Source organism: Eptatretus burgeri, chromosome 8, assembly GCF_056783735.1.
Source record: "Eptatretus burgeri isolate ZD-2024b chromosome 8, Ebu_testis_v1, whole genome shotgun sequence".
NCBI lineage: Eukaryota > Metazoa > Chordata > Myxini > Myxiniformes > Myxinidae > Eptatretus > Eptatretus burgeri.
In genome coordinates, this window is record NC_140968.1 from 75,220,611 (window position 1) to 75,248,229 (window position 27,619).

At 42.6% G+C, this 27,619-nt stretch overlaps 1 long non-coding RNA gene across 1 annotated transcript; it reads right to left on the reverse strand.

The window, feature by feature from the left end:
- Positions 1-1,409: 1,409 nt before the first annotated feature.
- On the reverse strand, positions 1,410-6,478 carry LOC147022073 (uncharacterized). The gene is made up of 2 exons (XR_015061055.1): positions 5,582-6,478; positions 1,410-3,690 (listed from the first exon to the last, which is right to left on the reverse strand). It is a non-coding gene; the product is annotated as an uncharacterized LOC147022073 (long non-coding RNA).
- Positions 6,479-27,619: the final 21,141 nt, after the last annotated feature.

Here is a 27,619-nt window from a genome sequence, read left to right on the forward strand (position 1 = left end):
GGGGCGCCACATACGGTCAGTAATGCAGCCCGCCGCCTTTCATCGTCCTCATCGGCGTCCATTTTGTTTGCCACGAAGTACTGCTTCGGACGATCGGTATAGTCTTCCCAATCATCCCCCACTGCGTATTCTTGCAATATGCCGATGCACGAAGACATCTTCGTCGCCACTATAATGTACTCGATAGACAAGGACGAAGGCTCTGAAGTGGGAATAACAGGTTTTATTTGGACACGGGCACAATGCAGCACAGCATCGGAACATGGGCGGATACATCACTCTGCCTAACCACGCCCCGGTACACCCATGTATGCCTGTGATGTGGATTTTTTTTTCTCCTTGAACCTCGTAGTGATCGTTGTAGAAATTCTTGCGTTGTTGTGGAATCTTATTTAACTTGCAGGGTTTTACGTCTAGCCGACTCGATTTTAAATGTATCATGTACCTGTTCCCTCGTACACTTCACCCAATGAACTTGAGAACCCCCATTTGCTGCAATATTATTATGGTTCTATTTTATTCCTTTTTAGTTAACTTTTTAATTAACCGTTAAACCAACCCGATTAATTCACTTATCACAACGTGAAAGTAGATTACATCAGAGAGTTTTCTTATTACTTGGTACTTGGTCAGTCCCAAGGAGTACAAGCCACTGAGATGATATACATCACACGTGCTTGCACTAAAACAAGATTACAATTTCTGGTATTTATATGCTTTTCATGGGGGAGTGGTTGGGGCTGTTAAGCCTTAAACAAAGAACTCCAAAATGCAATATGTGTCTTCTAGGTGAAAAGCAACTTTGTAATCATAACAACCTTGCTGTTATCAGAAAGGTCACCTTGTTCCAGAGCAAGACAATCAACATTTAGGGCAAAAGACTCTTGGCAAAGGGAAGGAACACTGACAGCCAATTCGACTGAAAGCATAAAAATTAAATTTATAAAACACCAGCACAATTGCAATTTAGAATACATTAATATTGTTGCGAATTAGCACCCGCCGGCGTGCGGACGGCCACATCACTCGAATCGCGACCGCGTCGCCCACCAGACGGACAATTCAGTCGTGACCCTCCGGGAACTATCGCCCAGAGCCAGTCACGGGTGGGCCTTTCGACCTCACCACAATCGTGCCAATCGGCCACCCGCGTAGGATAGGGTTGTTCGCCAAACTCGACCTACCTAAGTACCTACGCGGATGGTAAACCGGGCGATCGTACCTCGCCGCAGGTCGACTCCGGACACGAGCCGCTTGGGCGGCCCGTTCCGTACTATCGGGATAACTGAGCAGTGTTATTGTCGACCTCGACGGTTCAGATTATTTACCAGGCGTTTTGCACCCACGACGAACACTTTACGTGAAGCAGGACGGAGGGTCAATAAAGAAAAGACGAAGCGAAACGGGAAAACAGTTCACACAATGCACATTTATTTCCCGGCACACGGAAAGCACATATATACAGCCATACAGTCAAAATGCACGTATAGCAACCAAAACAAAAGCAACAACGACGCAGAGTTACTACCGACTATGCGCACACACGGCAACACTTATACAGTTCTACTTTACAGATGGCGCCAACACACATTTACACAAAAGCAAAGGAAAGAAGCCACCCTCATAGACAAGGAGGCAGACAGGCCTGTAAGCCAATTGTGCGCGTGACCTGAAGGAGCGGCCAGGTCCGCGAGACTGGGGGGGTCCTACCCATGTCCTCGTGACGCGTTGGCAGGCGAGCCGCAGATGTGGCCGCGTGGCTGTGCCCCGACTCCGTGCTCCTTGGCAGGTTTAGTTGGCACGACGTTTGAAGTGGGGTGGGAACGGGGCCCCCTTTTTGCACTATCTCAGCACGGGGGAAAGGGGAATTGTTGATGCCCTGGGGGAGGGAGATGGCTGGCTGGCTTGGGTCCCGCGACGAGCGATCCCACACCGCGACCTCGTCGCCGACCGCCGTCCTTCTCGCCTCGGACCCAAGCTCCTTTGCCTCTTCCCGCAACTCTTCTCAGCCGACTCCAGAACCCAACTCTCTCGATGACACTCTCTTCCCCCGGCTCTCTTCCACTCTCCAACCAAAACTGACTCACTCTGCCACGATTCGCCTTGTGCTCGCTGTTTTATAGGCTGGCAGGAGCAGCTAATATGCAAATATTCAGATGAGGATTACCTCGGGGGCGGAGCCACGCTCGCCCATTGGTTGGAGGAAATGGGGGTGTGAACCTCCCCTGATCCTAGAATTTGCATATATCGATTTCACACAGACGCGCCTGGAGGCGGGGCCAAGCCGCCCCGTGCTTTCTTATTGGACGGAGAAGTGGGCATGTAGCGTTCTTGATCCAAATTTTCCCTCGGAAAGGCCGCTATTTGCGCTCGTGGCTCGGTGCGCTTGGCACCAATCGCCGAACGGGCCCGAGACAGCCCGAGAACGTTCAGTGTTCACAGGTGGTGTGGGAATGGCCGTAGAAGGAGAGAGGTGAAGGTGGTGGAGGGTTTTCAGTGGTGGTTGATGGTTATGATGCCGTTGGGAATGGCGGTGATGCGATGTTTGCGGGATTGAGTTGTGAAGGTAAAGGTCGTGGCTGTTGGCGTTGTTGTTGTTGTCTGAGGGTTGGAGCGTGGTTGTAGTTGGTGACGATGGCTGGCGTGGTGGTTAAGGTGGTTGTTGTGTGATGGCGGTTGAGACGTGGTTGGTTCAAAATAAAGATAGAACAGATAAACGGCTATCTCAAAGCGTCGCAGCCCGGATGAATCACATAAATTCCCTCGATACAACGGGTTTGGGGCTAACTACACATGTACTTTGAGATATCTCACCTACGGGCCCTGAATGGTGGTTTGCGAATTTCCACAGCCGTAACAATATAATTATTTCTTCCACAGTTCACCCATTTTTTCCTTATAAGGAAAATTTGAATAAATATATTACACATGATTACCATATCCCATTCCTGAAGGAGAAAAGATATTCGTTATACAAGTTAAATCAACAATGGCAGTGAGTGCTCAGTCTCATAATCTGAAAGTGAGTGAGTGTGTTTCCATTTAATTTATGACCTGTTCATCAGCATGTGTCACACATTGAAAAACATGCTCCCCGCAATCAGAAGATAAACAGGTCAGGGTGTAGATAGAGCACCCAAGGGGAAACACAGTCGAAGCACTCCTTGAGCTGAAGAGAAGGTAGATGTTTAACGACGAGCTTGGGCCTGACACTGGGTTGAAGGAGACGAAAAGGACTCGAGAGGTGAACAGAGATCCAGCCCCAACAGAGCACGTTAGATGCAGTTGCGGTGGCAGCACGAGCCCCCATTTGCACCATTGAACACACGTTGCAGAGGACTCGCCGTGTGGACCTCCAGGCCTTCGTCGTGCATTGAAGCAACCACAACAAGTTAACGATGTATTTGCAGAGCAGCAATCGAGAGTGTGGCTGAGAACATTCCTCCAGGCAGGCACCACACAACGGCGACGTTAAGACTTTGCTCAACCTTCTACCCAGTGGGTTTTTTTTCCTTTCTTTTTTAAATTGCTCATCTTATCTCCTCAGGAAGGGGGTAGTTTCATAATCACATGTTGAATGCCCAATCACCCAAATCTGGGTTCTCCCCATCGTCCAATCTTTCGGTGGAAGTACTTTTCAAAGCTTCATGAGACGAAATCGTACAGTGCATGGTTCAACTGCACTCAACACTCCGAAACAAACAAAATCAAATTTAAGCATCGATTAAACATGTCATCATGTAAACGTCATGGGCTCATGTATCTCCACAAGACTGACAAAGGTTCTTTCAGAAGCATTCAACTTGCATTATATGTCATATCAATATTTTATCCTTTTCCTTGTTATTTTTTTCCCCAAAACAACATGCTTAAATATACAGAAATCTCATTTGCATGTGTATACTCAAACATTTTATCTCATTTGCTATTTCCATGTAGAAAAAGCAACAGTCTTTATCAGGGTTCCAATTTGCAATCAATAATTCTTTTCACCAAAAATATTCCATCATCTATACAAAAATATAAAAGTAAGCTACTTCTTTCGAGTACTGAATCCAAATAAATTCGATTTTGCACAGTTACCATTTAACATTCACATCTAATAAACAATTTACAGTTTCATTCACAAGTAGTTCCAGAGCAACTGCCATAATATTATGTTGATTCAATTCTCAGTAACTTTTCCCTATCCTCAATTAACAGATTAACAAGGTCCTTAGGTAAAATGATTCTCAAATTGTAATCTCGAAACAAAAGTTCATATCAATTTTAACCAAAAGAAACATGATAGTTCGTTCTCAATGAGTTCCCTTTTTTTTTATGAGCCTAGTCTGAAAGTAACTAACATAGTTACCGCACAACCCCCATTTGCTTACTGTTCCCCATGTTTATGCATGTGACAACAAACCCAGTGCATGCAAACATTATCATGAGTATCACTTGTTGGTCCTTTTGACCATAAGATTATCCCCATCACTACCATTACAGGTCAAAAACAAAGCATACCTGTGTGCAAAGTTATTATAATTTACTAAATAGATTCCCAAAATAATTCAAAGCTAAGTTGCACATTCCTACATTAATTCACAGGAGTAATTAAACAAGAGTCGCATGGCTATCATCATAATCACAGAGTGATTCTTTTGAGTCTTCCACGGACTCTCAGCTGTGCAACCCCCCCCCCCCCATGGTGAAAGTTCCACTCCTTTGTTGTCGGCATGGCGAGTTGCCGAACTGCAGATCACACTTTGGCTGCAGAGCGTCCATTTTGAAACAAGAACTTTGATAACATTGTTACAAATTTTCTCCAAACAGTTTAAACAACACCAAAGGCTAACATAGTTTCATTAACCTGGTGAGCCTCCATTTCTTTGTTTGACCAATCTCTATCATTACTCCAGAACTCAATCAACATTTTAAATCTCTGACATTGCCCATCTATCCACTTCTCTCCCACCAAAACAGCAACATGCTGCCATTTCCCAACTCGCATACACAAACCATCGATCACTTCCTCTGACCTTCTCAATATGAATCCATTTCCTTGATCAGAACAAATAAATACAGTTTAAACAGTTGTACAAAAATTGTCAAATCATTTGTCAAATCTTGCTTAAACGGCTTTATGGTCTTTTATTATTATTTTAAGTCACAATAAAATATTTTCTTTTAAAATCAATAAATCAAAAATAAAATCTTCAGCGTCTATCCAATTAAATCTTATGAATTTACCTTGACTGAATCGATCAAAGGGTTACACTGAGTTGTTTGCCATTGCCTTCCTAGCACTAGTTCAGGCAACTAACTTTCACAGACGAATAAAAACGGCACGCCGAGTTCAACGTCCATCCGAGGGCATCATCTATTATCTGTGAATCGCCCCACGTGCGAAACATTATCAAATCATTTAAAATCATTCCAAATCACGTTTCTACATTTAGATCACATCTTTTAAGTACAATGGTTACAACTCAGATCAAAATCTTCGAAACATTTCTGACACGTCCGGACAGCTTGCCCAGCACTCAAACCTGCCGGGTTGAGTAATTACAATTTCCTCACAATGCCAGTGAGAGCTCACCTCCCTTGGACTTCACCTTCCGAATATATCCCACATTCACAATTGTTATTTCACAATTTATCCAAAATACCTATGGCTTTTCAATAAAACTTTAACACTTGCTTCCCTAAATGGACTTCACTTAAAACAGACTCAGTTTGAGAGGGTTGGCCCGTACAGTGTAGCTCGCGACGCTCGCCACAAACACCAAGCAACAAGGAAAAGGAAGTTCTTTCCACATCTGGTGGGAAAAAAAAAAACGCTATCACAGGCAAGAGCCATAGGTTGGCATTACACCACTATGACTTACACAGGACGCATAATTTTCCCTGACACATATTGCTATCAAACCCAGGATACATTTCCCTCATTAAAAGTATATTTCGGATTCGTTTCATTTTAAGTTTGGATGAGAATTTGCAATATGATGAGGGGAAAGAAAGGATTACCTAACAATTTACCGTTAACGCAGATGAACACAAGTAAAAGGTCAGATTTAATTGCACTCTCAAGCTTGAAAAAGCGCTGAGCCGACGCGCGATTACGTCAATGCGCACTCTCATGAGCATTGCATCTCATCGTCTCGCCTGTGATCGCGTGCGATCACGTGACAAATATTTTTACAAAACCTTAAAATGTTCATTTTTCATCGGAATTTTTTACAGGAACCTGTGAAGGACGTCCTTAAACCTTCTATGTTATCATTAATCTCGTAGACCCTCACGATAAGCAGTCCACCATGGGACAATTCTCAGGTTTCCTTTTTGCCTGCAAAAACCCCGCGGCATCACGTGACCTGCAAAAACCCCATAAATATCAGTTTTTTCGACAGATTTTCGACAATCAAATATTAAGCATGCTTAGCGACTGTGGGGGAAAAATTTATATTAATGTATTTTAAATTGTAACAAATGGAGTTTCAGAAATGTAACTTTTATGCTGCAAATTGAATTGGCTGTCATTTCTGGCCAAAAGACTTTTGCCCTAAATGATAAGAAATGCATTGTTCTGGAGCAGAGTGACCGAGCTGATAAATGAACCTTTGCTTAGAAAATGTACGAAGTGGCTTTTTGTCTAAAGGACACGTCTACAGTTTGGGTGAATATCCCCCAACCTCTCTCTCATGGAAGTATAAATATTTTGAAAGGCACATTGTTCTCAGTACGAGCACGTGAGGAAGTATAGTTTCTCAGTGGCTCGTACTCCTTGGAACTGACCAAGTACCAAGTTAGAATAAAACTCTCTGATGTAATGTAGAAGTGAATTGAATCGGGTTGGTCTAACTGTTAACTAAAGTAAGAATAAATAAAATAGAACCAAATAATATTGCAATCAATGGAGATTCTTAAGTTCATTGTACAAGGGTGAGAAGTGTATGGTGTATAATTAGGAAATAAATTGTTTCACAAGGAAGGACTTGTGTGGACATCAGTTTTATCAGTGTCGATAGGGTTTTTTGTAGGATTTTATAATCAAATCGGACAAACGTTAAACTCTGTCTGAAGTCAAATAGGATTCCACAATCGGCCAGTTAGAATCCTTCAGGAGGACAACGATCACAACAAGGTGGGTTTAAAAAATCCACGTCAGTTGGCGCCGAGACTCGGATTCGAACTGACGTTGGTGCGGTGCTCGTGACCGGAGGTGCTTAATCTGCCGGAGGCAGTGCCTGGAGGAACGACAAGTGCTTGAGCGAAGGTAAGGGAGAGCGCTCTCAGCAGGTAACGCATTTCGAACAAAGAAAAGTTCATTGTCAGATAATTTTATTGAGAGAAAGAAGAGGATCTGGCGGAGACAGTCCATTTTAAAGTAAACAATAAGTACTGTAGTTGTTTTAGAAAAGTGCTGGAGAAGAAGAGGAGTCAGATGACAAGAAGAGGCTCGTTAAGGAGTCAGATGCGTAATCAAATAGGCATGATGAAGCGACATGCCACATGTTTGCATTGATACGGACCGGCTGTGAGAGAGACGCCGAGGACATGGCTGAGACGCCGAGATAGGGTTAAAATAGATAAACATTGTAAGTTACCTGTTTGTAAGAGTTTTAAGAGTTACTTTTTGTTCATTGAACTCACTGGAAGTTTGTTGGCAGTGAGGTTGTTATATTATATTGTGTGGAGGTTTTACAGATTTGTAAATGCAATGATTTGCACGAAACGTTTTGTAGAGTGCAAGAGATGATTAACCAGCTGGGAGCATGGTGGGTGATTTGTTCCTGAGAGTAAAAAAAAAAAAAATGAAACTTGTGCGATTCCAATATTCACTGCAATGAAACGTGTTCTGTTGGGATTTTGACGATATTTTAACTCGTGCTGAGTTGAGCTGTGGGTCTGTTTGAAATGGCATGTTATACATTCTTGGCGTTGTATTTCCACGCGAAGGTCGCAAACTACACTGTGTGAGACCCCCTCCACTCGATCTGTGGGGGGTGGCCTATCTTTACACTGAGTCTTTGTTCGAGCCTTTGCTTTAGGTATGAAATTCGATTCATATGCAGATTCAAGAGGATGAGATAGAAATGTGATTGGTATTTGTCACGTGATCACACGCGAGTCTATGAGATGCAATGCTGTTTAGTGTATGTGTTGAAGCCATGACAGAGTAATGCAAACTGTGGGTTTTGCCTGTCAGAGTTTTTTTCCTTTTTCTTCCCACTGGATGTGGAGAGAACTTCCTGTTCCTCGTTCCTTGGTGTTTGTGGTGCACCCTCTCTACTGAATGTTTAAAGTGAAGTCCATTTAGGAAAAAGTGTTGAAGTTTTATTTTACAACCATCAGGATTTTGAATAAATTGTGAAATAACAATTGTGAATGTGGATATACTGTATGTGATTTAAATGTAGAAACGTGATTTGGAATGATGTTAATGATTTGATGATGTTTAGCACGTGGGGCAATTCACAGATAATAGATGATTCCCTCGGATGGACGTTGAAATATTGTTTTATTTGTCTGCAAATGTTGAGGTTACCTGAACTTGTGCTGGGAAGGCAATGGCAAACAACCGAGTGTAACCCTTTGATCGATTCAGTCAAGGTAAATTCATGATATAATTTGATAGATGCTGAAGATTTAATTTTTCATTTATGGATTTTAAAAGGAAATATTTTATTGTTTTGACCAAAAAGTTGTTTAAGAGAGTTTGGATGTTTATTTGTCTGAAGTTTAAGATGCTTTTCCAAGACTGGGATAAAGATTGTGGAGGGTGAAGCTGCATGTGTAGACAGAGTGTTTGAGCTGCAATTTAAACGATATTCGCCTCATAACAGATTTGACAAGTGATTTGACAATTTTTGAACAACTGTTTAAAATGATTTATTTGTTTTGATAAAAGAAAATGGATTCGTAATTAAGAAGGTCGGAGGAAGTGATAGATGGTTTGTGTATGTGAATTGGAAAAATGGCAGCATGTTTGCTGTTTTGGTGAGAGAGAAGTGGACAGATGGAGAAATGTCAGAGATTTAAAATGTCGATGGAAATAGCAAATGAGATGGATGTTTTGAGTATACGTACAACTGGGATTTCTGTATATTTTAGCATGTTGTTTTGGGAAATAACAAGGAAAGGGATTAAAATATTGATATGACATATAATGCAAGTTAAATGCTTCCATAAGAATCTTTGTTAGTCTTGTAGAACTACATGTGCCCATGACGTTTATTGATTGGTGTTTACTTGATGCTTTGTTTGTTTCGGAGTGTTGAAAGCAGTCTTTGAAGCAATGTACGATTTCATCTAAATGAAGTTTCCACACAAAGATTGGACGATGGGAGAAGCCACATTTGGGTGATTGAGCATTCAACACATAATTATGCCTCCCCTTCCTGAGGAGATAAGATGGACCAATGTGGGAAAAGAAAGAAAAAACCCACTGAGGAGAAGGTTGAGCAAAGTCTTAACGTCGGCGTTGTGTGGTGCCTGCGTGGAGGAATGTTCTCAGCCACACTCTCGATTGCCGCTCTGCAAATACATCGTGAACTTGCTGTGGTTGCTTCAATGTACGACAGGCCTGGAGTTCCACACTGCGCTCCTTCAACCCAGTGTCTGGCCCAAACTTGTACTTGCCCACATCTACCTTCTCCTCAGCTCAAGGAGTGCTTCGATTGTGTTTCCCGTGGGGTGCCGCTCTATCCACACCCTGACCTGTTTATCTTCTGACTTCGGGTAGCATGTTTTCAATGTGTGACACATGCTGATGAACAGGCCATAAATTAAATGGAAACTCACTCATTTTCTGATATGAACACTCGCTGCCATTGTTGATTGAACTTGAATAATGGAAATCTTTTCTCCTTCAGGAATGGGACATGGTAATCATGTGTAAGAAAAATTATTCAAATTTTCCTTAAAAAAAAAAAACGGGGGAGTGTGGTGGAAAAATTTATATTAATGTATTTTAAATTGTAACAAATGGAGTTTCAGAAATGTAACTTTTATGCTGCAAATTGAATTGGCTGTCATTTCTGGCCAAAAGACTTTTGCCCTAAATAAGAAATGTATGGTTCTGGAGCAGAGTGACCGAGCTGATAAATGAACCTTTGCTTAGAAAATGTACAAAGTGGCTTTTTGTCTAAAGGACACGTCTACAGTTTGGGTGAATATCCCCCAACCTCTCTCTCATGGAAGTATAAATATTTTGAAAGGCACATTGTTCTCAGTACGAGCACGTGAGGAAGTATATTTTCTCAGTGGCTTGTACTCCTTGGAACTGACCAAGTACCAAGTTAGAATAAAACTCTCTGATGTAATGTAGAGGTGAATTGAATTGGGTTGGTCTAACTGTTAACTAAAGTAAGAATAAATGAAATAGAACCAAATAATATTGCAATCAAATGGGGATTCTTAAGTTCATTGTACAAGGGTGAGAAGTGTATGGTGTATAATTAGGAAATAAATTGTTTCACAAGGAAGGACTTGTGTGGACATCAGTTTTATCAGTGTCGATAGGGTTTTTTGTAGGATTTTATAATCAAATCGGACAAACGTTAAACTCTGTCCGAAGTCAAATAGGATTCCACAATCGACCAGTTAGAATCCTTCAGGAGGACAACGATCACAACAAGGTGGGTTTAAAAAATCCACGTCAGCGACCAAGCACCAATACATGAAATACAAGCACCAAAAATGAAAACAATTTAAATTGACTTTAAAACGAACCCATAACGTCGATCGAAGCAAAAATCTCAGATCCCCACAGCAATTCACACAATTATTTAAAAAAAAAACTATTTTCTCAGTCAATGTCATAACACCATGATATTCAGCCATCCCCAAACAATCTTTACATAATCCAACAGCTTAGCAAGTCAGGCTGGCACAGACTCCCCTCCTGACCACCACGCGTGATTCCAATTCCCTATCGAGTTCACACACACACCCACACCTCTCAATCCGGTTTCAAAGCCAAGTCCCAATAGAGCACGTTTCATTGCAGTGAATCTATTGGACTCGCACAAGTTTCATTTCTCCACTCACTCAGCAACACATGCATCTCAATGCAAATCACCAGCCACGCTCCCAGCCGGTCAATCGTCTCCACCCTACAAAACGTTTCGTGCAAATCATTGCATTTACAAATCCGTAAAACCCCTACACACAATACAATACAACAACCTCACTGCAAACAAACTTCCAGTGAGTTCAATGAACAAACAGGTAACTCTTATAACTTTTACAATCTCTTACAAACCCTTACAAACAGGTAACTTATAATACTTATCTATTTTCCACTTCTTAACCATTGTCCTTCCTAACCATATCTTGGCCTCTCTCAGCCATTGCTCTTCAGCCTCTCTCAGCCGTTGCTCTTCAGCCTCTCTCAGCCGGTCCTCCTCGGCCTCTCTCAGCCGGTCCTCCTCGGCCTCTCTCAGTCGTGCCCCTCGGCCTCTCTCAGCCGGTCCGTATCAATGCAAACATAGATCTCGCGCGATTCCTCGGCCTCTCTCAGCCATTCTGTGGCATGTCACTTCGTCATGCCCATTTAATTACTCCTCTGGCTCCTCGTCGAGCCTCTTCTTGCACTATGCCATCATCTGACTCCTCTTCTCCTCCATCACTTTTCTAAAACAACTATATATACACTTATCGTTTACTTTAATTACTCCTCTTCTTTCTATCAATAATATTCTCTGGCATGTACTCTCTGTTCGAGAATGCATTACCCGCTAAGACAGCCCACCGTCGAGGAACGCTCTCTGCTTACCTTCGCTCAAGCACTTGCTGTTCCTCCAGGGACAGCCTCCAGCAGATTAGGCACCTCCGGTCACGGCACCAACTGATGTGGATTCTTTCTCCTTGAACCTCGTAGTGATCGTTGTATAATTCTTGCGTTGTTGTGGAATCTTATTTAACTTGCAGGGTTTTACGTCGAGTCGACTCGGTTTTAAATGTATCATGTACCTGTTCCCTCATACACTTCACCCAATGAACTTGAGAACCCCCATTTGCTGCAATATTATTATGGTTCTATTTTATTCTTACTTTTTAGTTAACCGTTAAACCAACCCGATTAATTCACTTATCACAGCGTGAAAGTGCATTACATCAGGGAGTTTTATTATTATTTGTACTTGGTCAGTCCCAAGGAGTACAAGCCACTGAGATGCTATACATCACACGTGCTTGCACTAAAACAAGATTACAATTTCTGGTATTTATATGCCTTTCATGGGAGAGTGGTAGGGGCTGTTAAGCCTTAAACAAAGAACTCTAAAATGCAATACGTGTCTTCTAGGTGAAAAGCAACTTTGTAATCATAACAATCTTGGTGTTATCAGAAAGGTCACCTTGTTCCAGAGCAAGACAATCAACATTTAGGGCAAAAGACTCTTGGCAAAGGGAAGGAACACTGACAGCCAATTCGACTTATAGCATAAAAATTACATTTATAAAACACCAGCACAATTACAATTTAGAATACATTAATATAATTATTTCTTCCACACCTGCATTATCATAAACTACTCGTACATCTCACCTCCCTCACCTGGAGGCGGCGCTACACGATACACATTTACGTAGAGAATTTGGGTCTCCACCCCCTCCCTGCAAGACCAGCAGCAAAGACAAAAACACCCCATTACATTCATTGGGGTCATGATGATCCTATGTAGTAAGCCTGGGTGTTAATAGCCCAGAACTTTCGGAGTGGCCTGACAAACAAACACCAGTCCGTGAATTATAGGGAGGATGTCGTTGTGTGCGTGTCCTTGTTGAGGACTTGTGTTCTGGGGTGTGTTCAGTTCCTGATCTAGCCGTTCCTTAAGGCCCGGTCACACCTTGACGTTTTAGCCAGCAATGGCAACGTATTAAAATTTATGTAAAACGCTGGCTTACGTTGAACTTTTGATGTTTTTTTTTTAAAGATTCGGACGTATTCATAGCAACTTGGTCTTATGTATAACGCATTGGTAACGGACACAGAACGTTTCGTTGTGTTATAGATAACTTATACCAACGAATGCTGAACCTGTTGTCGGCCTACACAACCGATGCCCAACGATAGTCTAACTTAGGCATAGCGCGTTGCACGCATCGCCGACGATGTCGTGACGTAACCTATTAAAAGGCTGACGCACAACGATTCGAATCATAACTGCCGTAGAAATGGAAGTGTCAACATCGCTGTAACACCTTGGCGATCTTGCCAGCGTATGCCGACCTAAGAAAAATGTGTCTAAAATGTTGGGGCACGTCAAATACTGTATGAGTAAGTTTGGTATACGTGAGTAGAACGCTAAAGTATGCTATCATACGTCGTAATAAGTAGAGTACGTCAAGAAATTTTAAACATGTTCAAAATTTTACGACGTACTCGGCGTATGACACACGTTCCGCATGCGATGGGGATAAGTTTTACACACGATATGTGGACACTTACACACGTCCACAAACGCTACTTATAAGCTACTCATAAGTCGAAACACGTCGCGGTAATGTCTTTTTTACGCAAAACTTATTTCTAACTTACGTTTGACGTGCTTTGAACCAATTCTTTACGTAGTCCCAACACACATCGACGTATGTAGACGTATTCCAATGACGTCTTCCGGTCGACAAAAATAAATAAATTAACGTGTTTCTAGGTTACAACTGCCATATAAAGACGTGTTCCCAGCGGTTTTGGGAATTGGTATATAAAAATGCTGCTCATAAAAGGGGAACCCAACAGTGTTTTCGAGTCCTTTTTGAGTCGATGTCCATGTCAGCAGTAACAGTATCAGTACCAGTATTAGTATTAGTATTAGTAGTAGTTTGTTCATGTTGGCAGTAGTAGGTGAGTGTGAGGGGGAGGGTGTGGGTTATGATGGATCGTCCTTGCGTCCGCGTGTCCACGGGTAGCAGACATCTTTTAACCATTGTTCGAACTTTTTCGCAGCTAATTTTTTATGGGGCTTTTTCAAGAATGAGCTATAGCTTGTTTTTACGACTTAGGTCTATTCATAACGGGTTGGACAAATGCACAATGAACTAATAATGTGCATAGAGCGCTTTGATTACTTATAGATACGATATACCAACGAATAATTATCGTGAAGCCGGCGTTCACAAACTATGCCCAACGATAGCCTAACTTATCCATATCGTGCGGCAGTTTATCTTTGCCGGTGACGTAGGGTTTGCTATTCATAGGCTGCCACTCAATGATTTAAATGGCTGCATCTCCACTATTGAAAGTAGACGCTTGCGCTCAACAATTGGATTTTTTTTTACACTCAACGACTTTTAAACGGTACCACTCAACTATTTTCATTGTTTATAATGAACGATTTAAATTGCTGTCACTCGCCTTTGTTTTTTGACGCTGGGGTTTGGAAATTTGAAGCATTTCTTCTGAACGTGTTAAAACGCTCAAACTCGACTATTTTAAATAGACGCTGCCGATGGACAATTGGAATCATAGCCAAGCTAGACATCGAAGTCTGAACATCCTCGTCATACCGAAGAAAAGTTTGAAGAATGCTGCAAATAAGTGTCCTGGCCGTGGCCGTGGACGCTGACGCAAGGACGATCCATTATACCGACGTCTTTCAGCCTATGAGTAACTTAAAAGTAACGTCTGTCGACGTGTGGCAACGATCGCGTAACGTGCCAACAACACGTTAATCATAGGTTAGAAATAAGTTTTGGGTACGCTAAACATTACCTCGGCGTGTCTCAACTTATGATTAACTTACAAGTAGCATGTGTTGACGTCTGTCAATGATCACAGACCGTGCATACAACCTGTGGCCAGCGTAGCGGAATGTGTGAGTCATACGCCGGCATACGTCGTGAAATTTCAAGCATGAAAAAAATTGAGGACAACCAAAAAGTCCAACGTTTAAAGCCAGCGTACAACGATGTATGGCAGTGTTTTTCAGCGTGCTCTCAATGTTATCAAAACTTACCCATAACGTATTCAACGTGTGCCAGCGTTTTAGAAAAAAAATTCAAAAATCGGCATACGTTGGCTAAAACGTCAAGGTGTGACCGGGCCTTTATCAAGGGTTTCAAATGGAGTGCTTGCTTTAGTGCTTAAGCCACTTGGAAAGCGCTCTCCAAGAAACTTGGTCAAAACTGAGCACACCTCTGTTCTAAATACAATCTGATCAGAAGGTTCCTATCGTAAGCAAAAGTCATGGATGGCTGTTTAACGAGACAGCAAGTTAATGAAGCATCATCAACTCTGGTCTTCAATCCTGACTTTCGGGTGTAATAAACAATGCAGTACAAAGTTTGGAGAATTCTGCTCCACAGTTTTTAACAGACAAAATCGAACACTCATACAGCCAAATGAACAATTTCAATAGATATGTGGTATAAAAATGTTGTTGGCTAGTTTTTAAGATCGATACATTTGACCTCAGCAGTGATAACACAACACAGAAACTCAGTCACTCAATGGCGGATCCAGGGGGGTGGGTTCACCAGGTGCACGTGAACCCCCTCCTCCCCTCTGCCCTTACAATTGTTGCATGATCATCGTGTGAGATATCACTGGACAATGGCATGTCTTTTGCTTTCACTCGCCAATTAATTCGAGCCGCGATATTTTTCTGTATTAATCCCTGCGACTCAGTGTTTAGTTATGGCTCTGAAGAGAAAGGCAACATTTTCGGGATCGTGTCCTCCAGCAAAGTACAGTGTAATCCTTAACCCCAGTAATTCAAAGTTTCAGTGGCTACATCGTCCATTATCTATCTTCTATATATTACTAAAACTCTCATCTTGTATGTATGTTCCCAAAATACAGCCAAAACGGTACACGATAGCGCAAAAATTTTAGGGCCACCTTACTCACCATTCGCCTGAGGTGTGCAGTATCAAGTTTCGTTCAAATCGGACAACAAAAAAATTATTAAAAAATCAATTCCCGATTCAGTCAAGTACTCTTTGGGAGAATTTGATTAACTAGTGCGTGCCCGTACGTGCATGCCCATACGTGCGTGCCCGTACATGCGTGGCCATACGTGCGTGGCCGTACATGCAAAAAAATAAAACTTTCAAACCACGTGCCAGAAACAACAACCACACAGGCTATTCCTTCGCCCTCGCATGCCCGAACGTGCGTGGCCGTACGTGCGTGGCCGTATGTGCAAAAAAAAAAAAACAAACTTTCAAACAACTACACAGGCCGTTCCTTCGCTCTCGTAAACGACGACTGGATTGGGGCATTGTGTTTATCTATAAATGCGCATAAGAAATCGAGAAATTATTATAATACAGTAAGTCATCACTATCCGGAAGTCCGTACGTTGTAACCCGTAATGGAGAACACGCTCTAACTTGGCCATAACTTTGGAACCGCTTGTCCGATTAATTTCAAACCTTGAAAAAGCAAACAAACAGAGATTGCTGGAATTATAGATAGACAGATAGAAGATAGATACTGTGGGTGCAAAACACCAAGCAACGTGTCCTGTCATTGGTAACTGAGGATCTCTTCCCCAGCGGCCACGCCTACGCAGCAACGTGTCCTGTCATTGGTAACTAAATGGCGCCCTTTCCCATCGGCCATGCCTACGCAGCAATGTGTCCTGTCATTGGTTTGGTAAATAAATGGCCATAACTTGGGAACCGCTTGTCCGATTAATATCAAACCTTAAACAGGCACATACTCAGGTCCCCAGCAATATACCTGGCAAGTTTCAATTAGATCGGACCAGTGGTTGTCGAGAAACAGCGGTCACAGACACACAGAGATTGCTGGAATTATAGATAGATGCAAACAACCTCAGAGGTATAGTTTGCTAGAGCTTTTTTTTTTCTTGAAATAATTTTTTTTCATCAACCGCTATGACAACGGGACCCCAACGGGTTCAAGGGTCGTCTAGTGATAATTAATGATCTGATGATCCGCAATGGCGAGTTTAGGTTGAATGCATTTTGTGCTTGTCCGTTCGATATTTTCATTGATTTGTATTGCAAACATTTTGTGTATTTACATTGTTGTAAATATCTGTCGAGGAGATTCCAAAATCTTCAGCTTTTCTTTACAATCAGTTAGTGACAGGCCTGAGGCCTTTTCATCAAGTTGCTCGATATTCCCAAATTTTCCTGTGGAGAATGTAAATTTATGGTTGGACACTGCTAGCTCTGGATAGATTAACTGTTTTTTTCTTCTTAGTGACAGGCCTGAGGCCTTTTCGTCAAGTTGCTCAATATTCCCAAATTTTCCTGTGGAGAATGTAAATTTATGGTTGGACACTGCTAGCTCTGGATAGATTAACTGTTTTTTCTTCTTAGTGACAGGCCTGAGGCCTTTTCGTAAAGTTGCTCGATATTCCCAAATTTTCCTGTGGAGAATGTAAATTAATGGTTGGACACTGCTAGCTCTGGATAGATTAACTGTTTTTTCCTCTTAGTGACAGGCCTGAGGCCTTTTCGTCAAGTTGCTCGATATTCCCAAATTTTCCTGTGGAGAATGTAAATTAATGGTTGGACACTGCTAGCTCTGGATAGATTAACTGTTTTTTTCTTCTTAGTGACAGGCCTGAGGCCTTTTCGGCAAGTAGCTTGATATTCCCAAATTTTCCTGTGGAGAAAGTAAATTAATGGTTGGACACTGGATAGATTAACCGGTTTTACCTTGATGATTACATTGACTTGAATAAGGCTTGGTGGTATATTTGACAATATGAGAACATCTCAACCTTAAGTGAACCCCCCCCCCCTAAAAAAAATTCTGGATCCGCCCCTGCAGTATTGTTTTACAACATACTGCGTAGTTGCTTGGAAGCACTTGCACAGATTACATGGTTGTCAAAGAGATGACGTAGGAATAACGAACTAAGTAAACGCAAAACTCACGATTCAGCCATTCTTTTGTAATTACCTTTCATAACCCCCTCGGCGAACTCTTTTGAAATAGAGGTGATTATAATAACTGCCTTTTCAAACTTCTGGACGAGTTTGCAGAAATTTACGCTGATCGCAAAGGATGCCATTTGATGGTGGCATCGGTAAAGCATTTCCAATTCCAGTATTCACCATCGTCTCCATTTACTCACCGAATCACATTCGATCCTCAGACTTGGTGGTGTAATGGTGAGAGCGTAATGGTCTGAGATTGGGAGCTCGGTGCTTCGAACCCGGCAGTCATACCAAAGACTTTAATAAATGGTACGTGTTGCTTCTTAGCTTGAGGATCAGCATTTTAAAGGATGAAATATGGAAAAGCAACCATAAGCTGATAACCATTGCCATTACACAGGCATGATGGACATAATAGTTTATTCATTAATTATATTTTATTTTAATTAATTAGATAGTTATGTTTATTTATTCATTTATTTATTGCCGTTGTTAGTGCCTACCTGGCGATCCTACCTGGACAGAACTTTGTAATTTGTTCAAGGTACCGATGGACGATAACTCACGTACTCTTCGCGAAGGACACCGTGGGATCTTTAACGCATGCCAATGCTACCAGCTCTGATAGACGCATCCTCCGGATTCACGTCCATCCGAGAGACGGCACACGCATTGATGCCTCGCTCTGCCTGCGAAACACCAGGATGGTAGTTAAGCCTCCCCTTGTAGGAAAGGGGGAAGTTTATGCCTGTTGTAGGGTTTTGTTTCTGCAATTAGTGCCCCCAGTTTTTTTTTTTATGGTAGCCTACCTCAGAATTTCTTCGATCCCGAGGAATACTAAACTACCATTTAGGTTTTTTTTTCAAAAAAAAAAATGGCCCATCATTGGATTTCAGGCACCAGGGAGGCTTACCCTCAGCAGTGACATTGTGATCACAGATATCTAGTTTATAATTGGGTTGGGATTCAAACCCAGGCTAGAAGTGCACATACATTTAAGCAATCCTGACAACTCTTCCCATTATTTCTCTGTTACTACTAATTAAGTGAACTACCCCTAAATCTCTAGGACCCTGCTTCCCTAATAAAGTCAGCCAAACAGTGGAAAACGACCTTTTGGAATGTATTTTATACTTTTATTCGGCCGACGTAGCAAGATAAGTCTTAACAAACACAGATGATTCACCAACTCGTGTTGCAGTGCAATCATCCTGTAAATAATTATTAAATAATTTTGTAATATTGATGTAACCTGCCTTTAATATCAAAACAATATAGAACTTTATAATTAACACTTTAAATAGTACTGAAAACGTGAGCACAGATTAGTAATTTATATCACGATATTCGTGTTGATACATGTATATTTGTGGAATTGTCAATGTTGTGTATGTATGATGCTCTCTACTGGCTAAAAACTGCAAGAACAGCAGTTAGGAACGACAAGGTAAGGAAATGAAAACGGAGAAATTGGCTTATCCGTGAACCTTTAATGAAAAAGGTTCCGGGTGCTATCTTTAATTTTCTTTATCTAAATTTGCGAACCTAAACACATCAAACCAATTGTTTATATCAATCTCCAGTTGTCCATTGACCACAGGACGATGAGAAAACTCCAAAAGTCCAGTGTCGGCCAGTGAAAAACCTTTAATCATGTTTGCTGAGCAGATAGTCCCACATAGAAGGGATGTGTAAGGTCTAGAAGGCACATAAATGCGATCGTTTCATCACGAACATCAGGCAATGATCGGTGCAGCCAGGTGTGATGTTGGGTGAAGTGTTGTAGGTAGGCTGTCAGTGTGATCTGAATGTAGAAAACTAGGACGTGGCTTAATCAAAAGACAGCATGTTGTACTTCACAAACACTGGCACGTTCCCAATAGGGTGATTGCATAACCCCCCCTACAGTCATACACACACACACACACACACACACACACACACACACACACACACACACACTTACATTTTTGTGCTGCTTGAGAGAAAGGGTTCTAAAGGATACATTCTAAAGGGTTCCTAAATTGGCTGCCATAATATAGAAATTGTGCGTGGAGTCAGACGGACTGTCCAACCAATGGGTGGAACTCGCACGCATGCACGCACTGATGGACAGATGGACAGACACATGCACAGCTCCTTTTATAGTATAAGTAGTGCATGTCCATTTGCGAATGTCAATGAGAATGTAAAATGTAACGAACATGCAAAAAGGATCTTTTATAACACGTAGTAGTTGTTGCTGCTGTTGTCGTGCCTGTGGTTGTAGTTTGTGTGCTCCTTCCGTATCCTTCTAAATGATTCTTGCTTGTCACAAAATAATATATGTCACCGTTGGAACTTCTACATGAAGCTGCAAGCCCGCATCTTTCTCTTCAAACTCGGAAGATGGGCTTTTAAAAACAAGCATTTTTTATGTTTAAATGGGCACAAATTTTTCATCATCATCCCATCTATCCTCCATGGGCCAAGTGATAAATCCAGACCAAATTATAGCTTAACCGGACATTACACCTCCTTGCTTCACTCCTGTTTTTACCATGAACCCACTGTGATTCCTTTCCCTCCTATAGCAATGCACATTGCAATATCCTCAAACAAGATCTGTACCATTCTGATTATTTGGCGAGGGATTCCATAAGCCATGATCTTCCAAAGGCTTTATCGGTGCACGGAGTCAAAGGCTTTTTCCAAGTCCACAAAAGTAATGTATAGAGTTACTACTCTGCTACCTGCTCAATTATGTTGTGCAAAATAAAGATTTGCTCACCTGTGTTTACACCTCTTCTAAAGCCTGTTTGCTCATCCCTCAACTTGTTGTCAACTCCATCTCTAATTATGTGCATCAGCACTCTTCCAAAAAAGGGATCCCACTCCTCTTCTGTTGTAGGATCATCAGGTATTGGTCAATTTAAGATTTCTTCAAAATATTCTCTCCACCTTTCTTTCTTGGCTGTTTCTTCTGTTAGTAGATTTCCGGTCTTATCCTTAACTGCATTCACAGTTTTGCTTCTTTCATTACTGAGGGTCTTTGCAATCACGTATAGCTTTCATCCTCCCATTACACACTGCTTTTTCAGCCGTCAGAGCAAGGTCATCTGCCTATTTTCTCTCGTCTCTTCTCATGCTGTTTTTTTTTTACTTCTTTATCCTTATTCCTGTATTCTGTTTTCAGGATTTTTTTGATTCTATTTGACTTTGCCTGTTCTGCATTGCCCTTCAATCTTCCTCTCTCCTCAACTAGCTCCCAAAACTCCTCACTGATCCATGGTTTTTGACCTCTCTTTTTGTAACCTAGCACTTCTTTTGAAGTTTCATCATATGCTTTCTTAAAATTTTGCCACTTTCTCTCCACTATGTCCTTCAATTCCTCATAACCTTGTAACACATCAAACTTGTTTCTTATCTTTAATGAGAACTGTGTTTTGATAGCTGGTTGTTGAAGTTTGATTGTATCAAATATATTTCTGTTCTCCTTGGCCATTTGCTTTCTCTTTAATTTCAATTTCATTTTAGTTCATACTAGTTGGTGGTCGTTTGCAATATCTGCACCCCTCATGACTCGAGTGTCCATCATCGATGTCCTATGTTGTTTGCTTATCACCACATGGTCCATCTGGTTCTTTGCCTTTCTTCCTGGTGAGGTCCATGTTTGCTTTTGTATCATATTACGCGGGAAAATGGTGTCAGTTATCACAAGATTACCGAGTCCACAGAAGTCTCCATTTTCATTTCTGTCACCCAGTCTCCATTTTTGGAAGTCTCCATTTTCATTTCTGTCACCCGTCTATGACTTCCGATGACCCTCTCACATCCCTTGTTGGTGTTTCTCACATTGGAATTCAGATCACCGATTATTATCAATAAGTCGTGTTTGTATACCCCATCGTGGTGGGCTTGGGATCCTAGGATCCTGAATTCAAATGCCCCTCAGCTGTTGAATTAATATCAGGTGGGGTTGACTTTGCCTTTGAATATCCCCGGTGTGTACCCCGGTCAGAATAGGTACACCGTATCCCTGCGTGTTGTAAAAGGCGACTAAAAGGGTTGGCGTCAGGAAGGGCATCCGGCCATAAAAACATCGCCTCAAAAGGAAACCATGATGAGTACAACTGATGGGCAGGGTACAGCCCGAAGTACCCCGTGGGGGTCCTCACGCCCTCTCATTAAAACTCAAGGTGGGGAACCCGATCGAAGCAAGGGAGGAAATTTTTCCATTTATGATGACCAATCGTCTGATGCCCCACGTGGAGATCGGTTTCTGAGGTTTGGTACATGGAATGTAGGGACAATGACAGGGAGATCTGGAGAAGTGGTTGAAACATTGGTCAGAAGAAGAGTGGACATATGTTGTGTGCAGGAGACACGGTGGAAGGGAAGTGGTGTGAGAATGGTGAAGGGAAGGCAGGGGCAGAAGTACATGTTTATGTGGCAAGGGTGCCCGGAAGGCGTGCATGGTGTTGGTGTCATGTTTTCTGAGGAGTTTGAAGACAGTGTAGTGAGTGTGACTAGAGTGAGTGAAAGGTTGATGATTGTGAGAATCGTGATCGGAAATCTCTTGGTGAACGTCATCTCGGGATATGCCCCGCAGGTCGGTCGAAGCGATGAAAAGAAGAACATGTTCTGGTGTGCGATGGAGAAGTTGATGGAAAATGTGAAAGATGAGGAAGTTGTTGTGGTTGGAGGAGACTTGAATGGACATGTGGGAAGGAGTCCAGACAGTTTTGAGGGAGTCCATGGGGGTTATGGATATGGTGTGAGAAATGGAGAAGGTGAAAGGATCTTGGAGTTTGCTGATGGAGCTGATTTGTTGCTCTGTAATACTCAATTCCAGAAAGCGGATAATAAGCTTATTACATACACGTCAGGTGGGTTGACGACAACCATTGACTACCTGATGGTGCGTCGGCGAGATAGGGGAAACCTCCGGGACACAAAGGTGATCCCAGGGGAGGAGACTGTTTCGCAGCACCACCTGGTTGTCTGCGATATAAGGGTGAAAGGTGCGCGGAGAATTCGGCGGGTGAAGTACCAACCGAGGATGAAGGTGTGGAGGTTGAAAGAGGCAACAGTGAAGGAAGCATTAAGAGAGAGGCTGAGTATGGTTGAAGATGATGTGGTTGAGCTTGAAAGTGGTTGGATGTCAATGAAAGATAGTCTATTGGGAGCCGTTGGTGAGGTATGTGGATGGACAAAAGGACCACCGAGGCACTCGGAAACATGGTGGTGGGATGATGAAGTTGGAAAGAGGATTGAAGAGAAGAGGAAGAAGTTCAAGGAATGGCAAAAGGCAAAGGATACGGTGGAAGAAGAGGCTGCACATGAAAGTTATAAGGAAGCCAAGAAGGCTGCAAAGAAAGAGGTTGCAAAGGCGCAGGAGGCCCATAGGAAAATGTTTGGAGAACGCTTGGATTCGGAGGAGGGTAAGAGAGCGGTATTCAGGATCGCAAAGCAGATAGCGAGAGAGAGATTTGATGTGACGGGGGTGAGTTGCTTGAAGGATGAAGTGGGACAAATTGTTGTGGATTCAGATGGAATTAAAGGAAGATGGAAGAGATATATGGAAAGGTTGTTGAATGTAGAAAATGAATGGGATAGAAACATCGAGAGTAACCCAGTTTTAGGACCAGCAGAGAAGATAACTGAGAAGGAAGTTGAGGAAGCTATAAGAGCAATGAAGAGTAGAAAAGCAGGAGGGCCGACGGGAGTTGTGGGAGATATGTTGAAGGCAGCGGGAAGTTGGGGTGTGAAGAGAATGACAGAGATCTGTAATCTGGTGGTGAAAGAAGGCCGCATTCCAGTGGATTGGGAACTGAGTACCCTCGTCCCTCTGTACAAGGGGAAGGTGACCCTCTGGACTGTGGCTCCTATAGAGCAATAAAGTTATTGGAGCATGGAATGAAGGTATTGGAAAGGGTGTTGGAGAAGAGGATAAGGAAGAAGGTAAAGAGTGACGAAATGCAGTTTGGATTTATGCCAGGAAGAGGAGCGACAGATGCAATTTTTATTGTAAGGCAGTTGCAGGAGAAGTACATGGAGAAGAGGAAGAAGTTGTTTTTTGGGTTTGTTGATCTGGAGAAAGCATTTGATAGGGTCCCACGCGAAGTAATGACATGGGCATTGAGGAAGTTAGGAGTGGAGGAATGGTTAATCAGAGTAGTGATGGCCATGTACGAGAAAGCACGCACAGCTGTAAGGACGAAGGATGGGAACAGTGGTGAGTTTGAGGTGAGGGTAGGAGTGCACCAGGGTCGGTACTAAGTCCACTTATATTTGTAGTTGTGATGGAGGTGCTGGCTCGGAGGGTAAAGGAGGGTTTCCCGTGGGAGCTGCTGTATGCAGATGATCTGGTGTTGATTGCAGAGAGTATGGATGGACTGAAGGAGAAGATGAACAAGTGGAAGGAATGTATGGAGGCAAAAGATTTGAAGGTGAATATCGGAAAGACGAAGGTGATGGCAAGTGGTAAAGCATGTGGTGAGGTGGAAAGGACTGGGAAATGGCCGTGTGCTGTGTGCAGGAAGGGTGTCGGAGTGAACTCCATTCAGTGTACAATGTGTGCTGAATGGGTTAATCGAAAATGTAGTGGGGTGAGAGGGTCATTAACCAGTGTGGCAGCTACATTCAAGTGTAAGGTGTGCATCGAGGGAGCAGCAGATGAAGGAATTGTTGAGTTGGATCTTGGAGATGGTGCGAAGCTGGAAGGGGTGAAAACATTTTGCTATCTCGGAGACATGCTGAATGGAGAAGGTGGATCAGACTCTTCGACGGTTGCTGGAGTGAGATGTGCATGGAAGAAGTTTCGGGAACTGAGTGGCGTGCTGACAAAGAGGGGAGTGTCGTTGAAGCTGAAGGGAAAGGTGTATGCTACATGTGTGAGGAGTACGATGATTTATGGGAGTGAGACATGGGTACTGAACATGGAGCAGCAACAAAGGGTGGAAAGGGTGGAAATGCGAATGGTTCGGTGGATGTGTGGAGTATCGTTGAGAGAGAGGAAGACAAATGATGACTTGCGGAAGATGATGGGAATAGAGTCTGTGATGGAGGTTGTGAAGAGAAACAGGTTGAGATGGTTGGGTCATGTGTTGAGGAAGGATGAAAGTGACTGGGTGAGAGGAGTGTTGGAAATGAGTGTAGTCGGAAGTAGAGGACGGGGAAGACCGAGAAAAACTTGGCTAAATGTGGTGGAAGAGGAAATGTGGGCAAGGGGATTAAGAAGGGGAGATGCAGAAAACAGGGTAAAGTGGAGAAGATTGTCATGGGGCCCGCAAGGCTAACCCCCGCTTTAGCGGGGAAAATGGCCTTTAAATGCTTGTGTGTGTGTGTGTGTGTGTGTGTGTGTGTGTGTGTGTGTGTGTGTGTGTGTGTGTGTGTGTGTGTGTGTGTGTGTGTGTGTGTGTGTGTGTGTGTGTGTGTGTGTGTGTGTGTGTGTGTTGACTTTGCCTGTAATCCTTCTGTGGTCGGCAAAATGAGTGCAAAAAAAATGAGTGCCAAAAAAAATGACTCACCTAAGCAGTGAGTAGATACTCGCTTGCTGGTATCCTGTGTCGGAGTGGTGACCCGTCCAGGATTCTGCCCAATAGCCAAGGAAACTGCTTAGGCAGCACCAACGCTCTGCACAGAGTATGGTCCCAATGGATGGATGGTATACCCCATCGACCACTGATTGTATTTGCTCAGAGAAGCTTTCTTTTTCTTCCTCACTTGCTTCATTGGTAGGTGCATAAACTTGAATCACAGAACGCTTCACATATTTAGAGAAGAATCTGCTATATATTATCCTTTCATTGATCGGTTTCCATTCAAATAGTGATTGCTCAGCCTTGTTTGACATCATAATTGCAACTCCATAGTGGTGTAAATAATCTTTTCTCCCTGAAAATATGACAATCTTTCCAGAATTCAACTTGACTTTTCCATTCCCTGTCCACTTGCATTTGCTAATCCCCAATATATCAATATCGTATCTTGCCATCTCGTTAGCAGGTTGAGTGGATTTACCAATTGTGTATAGGGTTCTTACATTCCAGCATCCTATATTAGGTATTTATTTTGGCCTGGTTATCGACATTGTCGGCCATTGAACGTCCTTTCTGCTTTGGTCCAGAAGCGCCATACTGTCCACAAACCTGATGTCGTCATCCTCCGAGATTTGGACCGTCGCCTCACCATAACCATAACCAACACGAGCTGGTATTTGAGTTTCACTTGCAGTTTCCGTAACAACAGTTTTGAACAGAGTGGGTTGTTGTCCCTCTGCAGCAGGTTTATTTTGGGGGTTTTCCTTCCCTTACCAGAGCCTCGTCGGCCTTCACCCCAAGGTGTTAGTTTTCGGGGTGCACCAACACGGAGGTGAGGTCAACTTAGGTGCTCTGCGGTTCACCAGCAGACTCCTACTTTATGGTTCATCACTTTTTGCCCATACTGGGTGAGCCGGCCCCGACATCACTGGCTGTGATGCCGAGCACCTGAACCCTAAGATTTCATTGCTCCTGCATTTTCCAATCACAGAACCAACCTCTCATCATTACTTCCAATACCATAGGATGGATGCCTTGGTTCTACTTTTAGAGAACTGGCAAATCTTCCTCAATATCTGTGCAATCAACCTCGGATAGAGGTCTATTTTCTCCAGCGATTTGGTCTCACATCAATATCTTGGTGTAGTTTGGGTGATGGGGGAGAGGGGGAAAGGGGTGATAAGATTGCCTATCACTAAGGAGTGTCGCATTATGTTTTCACCCATGTTTGTCTGTCTGTCTTTCTGTCTGTGAGTAGGATATTTCAAAAGGTTATGGATGGATTTTGGAAATTTGATGGACACGTTGGTTAGGTGACAAGAACAAGCCGATTAAAATTTGGTTAAGGTACAGATGCAGTTTTGGCCTATCAGTGGGATACAAAACGTAAACTGTTCAGCCTGGCAGAGGAATGCGCCGAGTGCCGTTCTAGTCCTACCTGTGAACATACCTATAATTGATGTCAGCCCCACACTCTCTTAGTATGCTTACATCATAACCCATACACTCTGAGTATTACATCATCCTTCTGGAAAACTTATTGAAAAGCTCACACCTAAACACAGCCAAAGCAGCAGTACACATCAGGGGTGGGTTCAGTTACCAAACAGCGAGCCAGAGCTTGCCAAGCCAGCCGTTCCTTATCAACGGTTTTAAATGAAATGCTTGCTTGAGTGCTTAAGCCACTTGGCGAGTGCTCTACAAGAAACTTGGTATTGTAACTGAACACATCTGATTGTGTCATATCATTTACCAAAGTTGCTCTGAAATATGATCTAGGTTAAACTTTTAACTCATCATCACATCATTTTGTATGCAGCCTATGGCTGCATGATTACGTCATTTTCTGGAAGCACAGCTGTGACACGGATGCAGTTTCCCCTGTTACCAGGAAGCTGCTACTCATTTTGCTGACTTCAGAAGGACGACAGGCTGAGTCAACCCACCTGGTGTTATTTGACAGCACGACAGGGGCTTGTCCCCAAGACCATAAGATCTTAAGCCAGTCACCTTAGCCATTAAACCAACACCAGGCTTATTGCTTTTAACGATTGCAAACATATAATTATCCTTTTATGAAAACGCTTTTATTAAAACTCCAGCAAACCGTAATTTTTATTTTTTTACTAGTGGATTTAACTTCAGGTAATTTTTTTTTTATGTAAACACTGGGGGATAAGGGGTAAGAATAAGAAAATGAAATTTGAGAAAAGTAAGATAGTCCTGCAGCGTAGTCTGATATT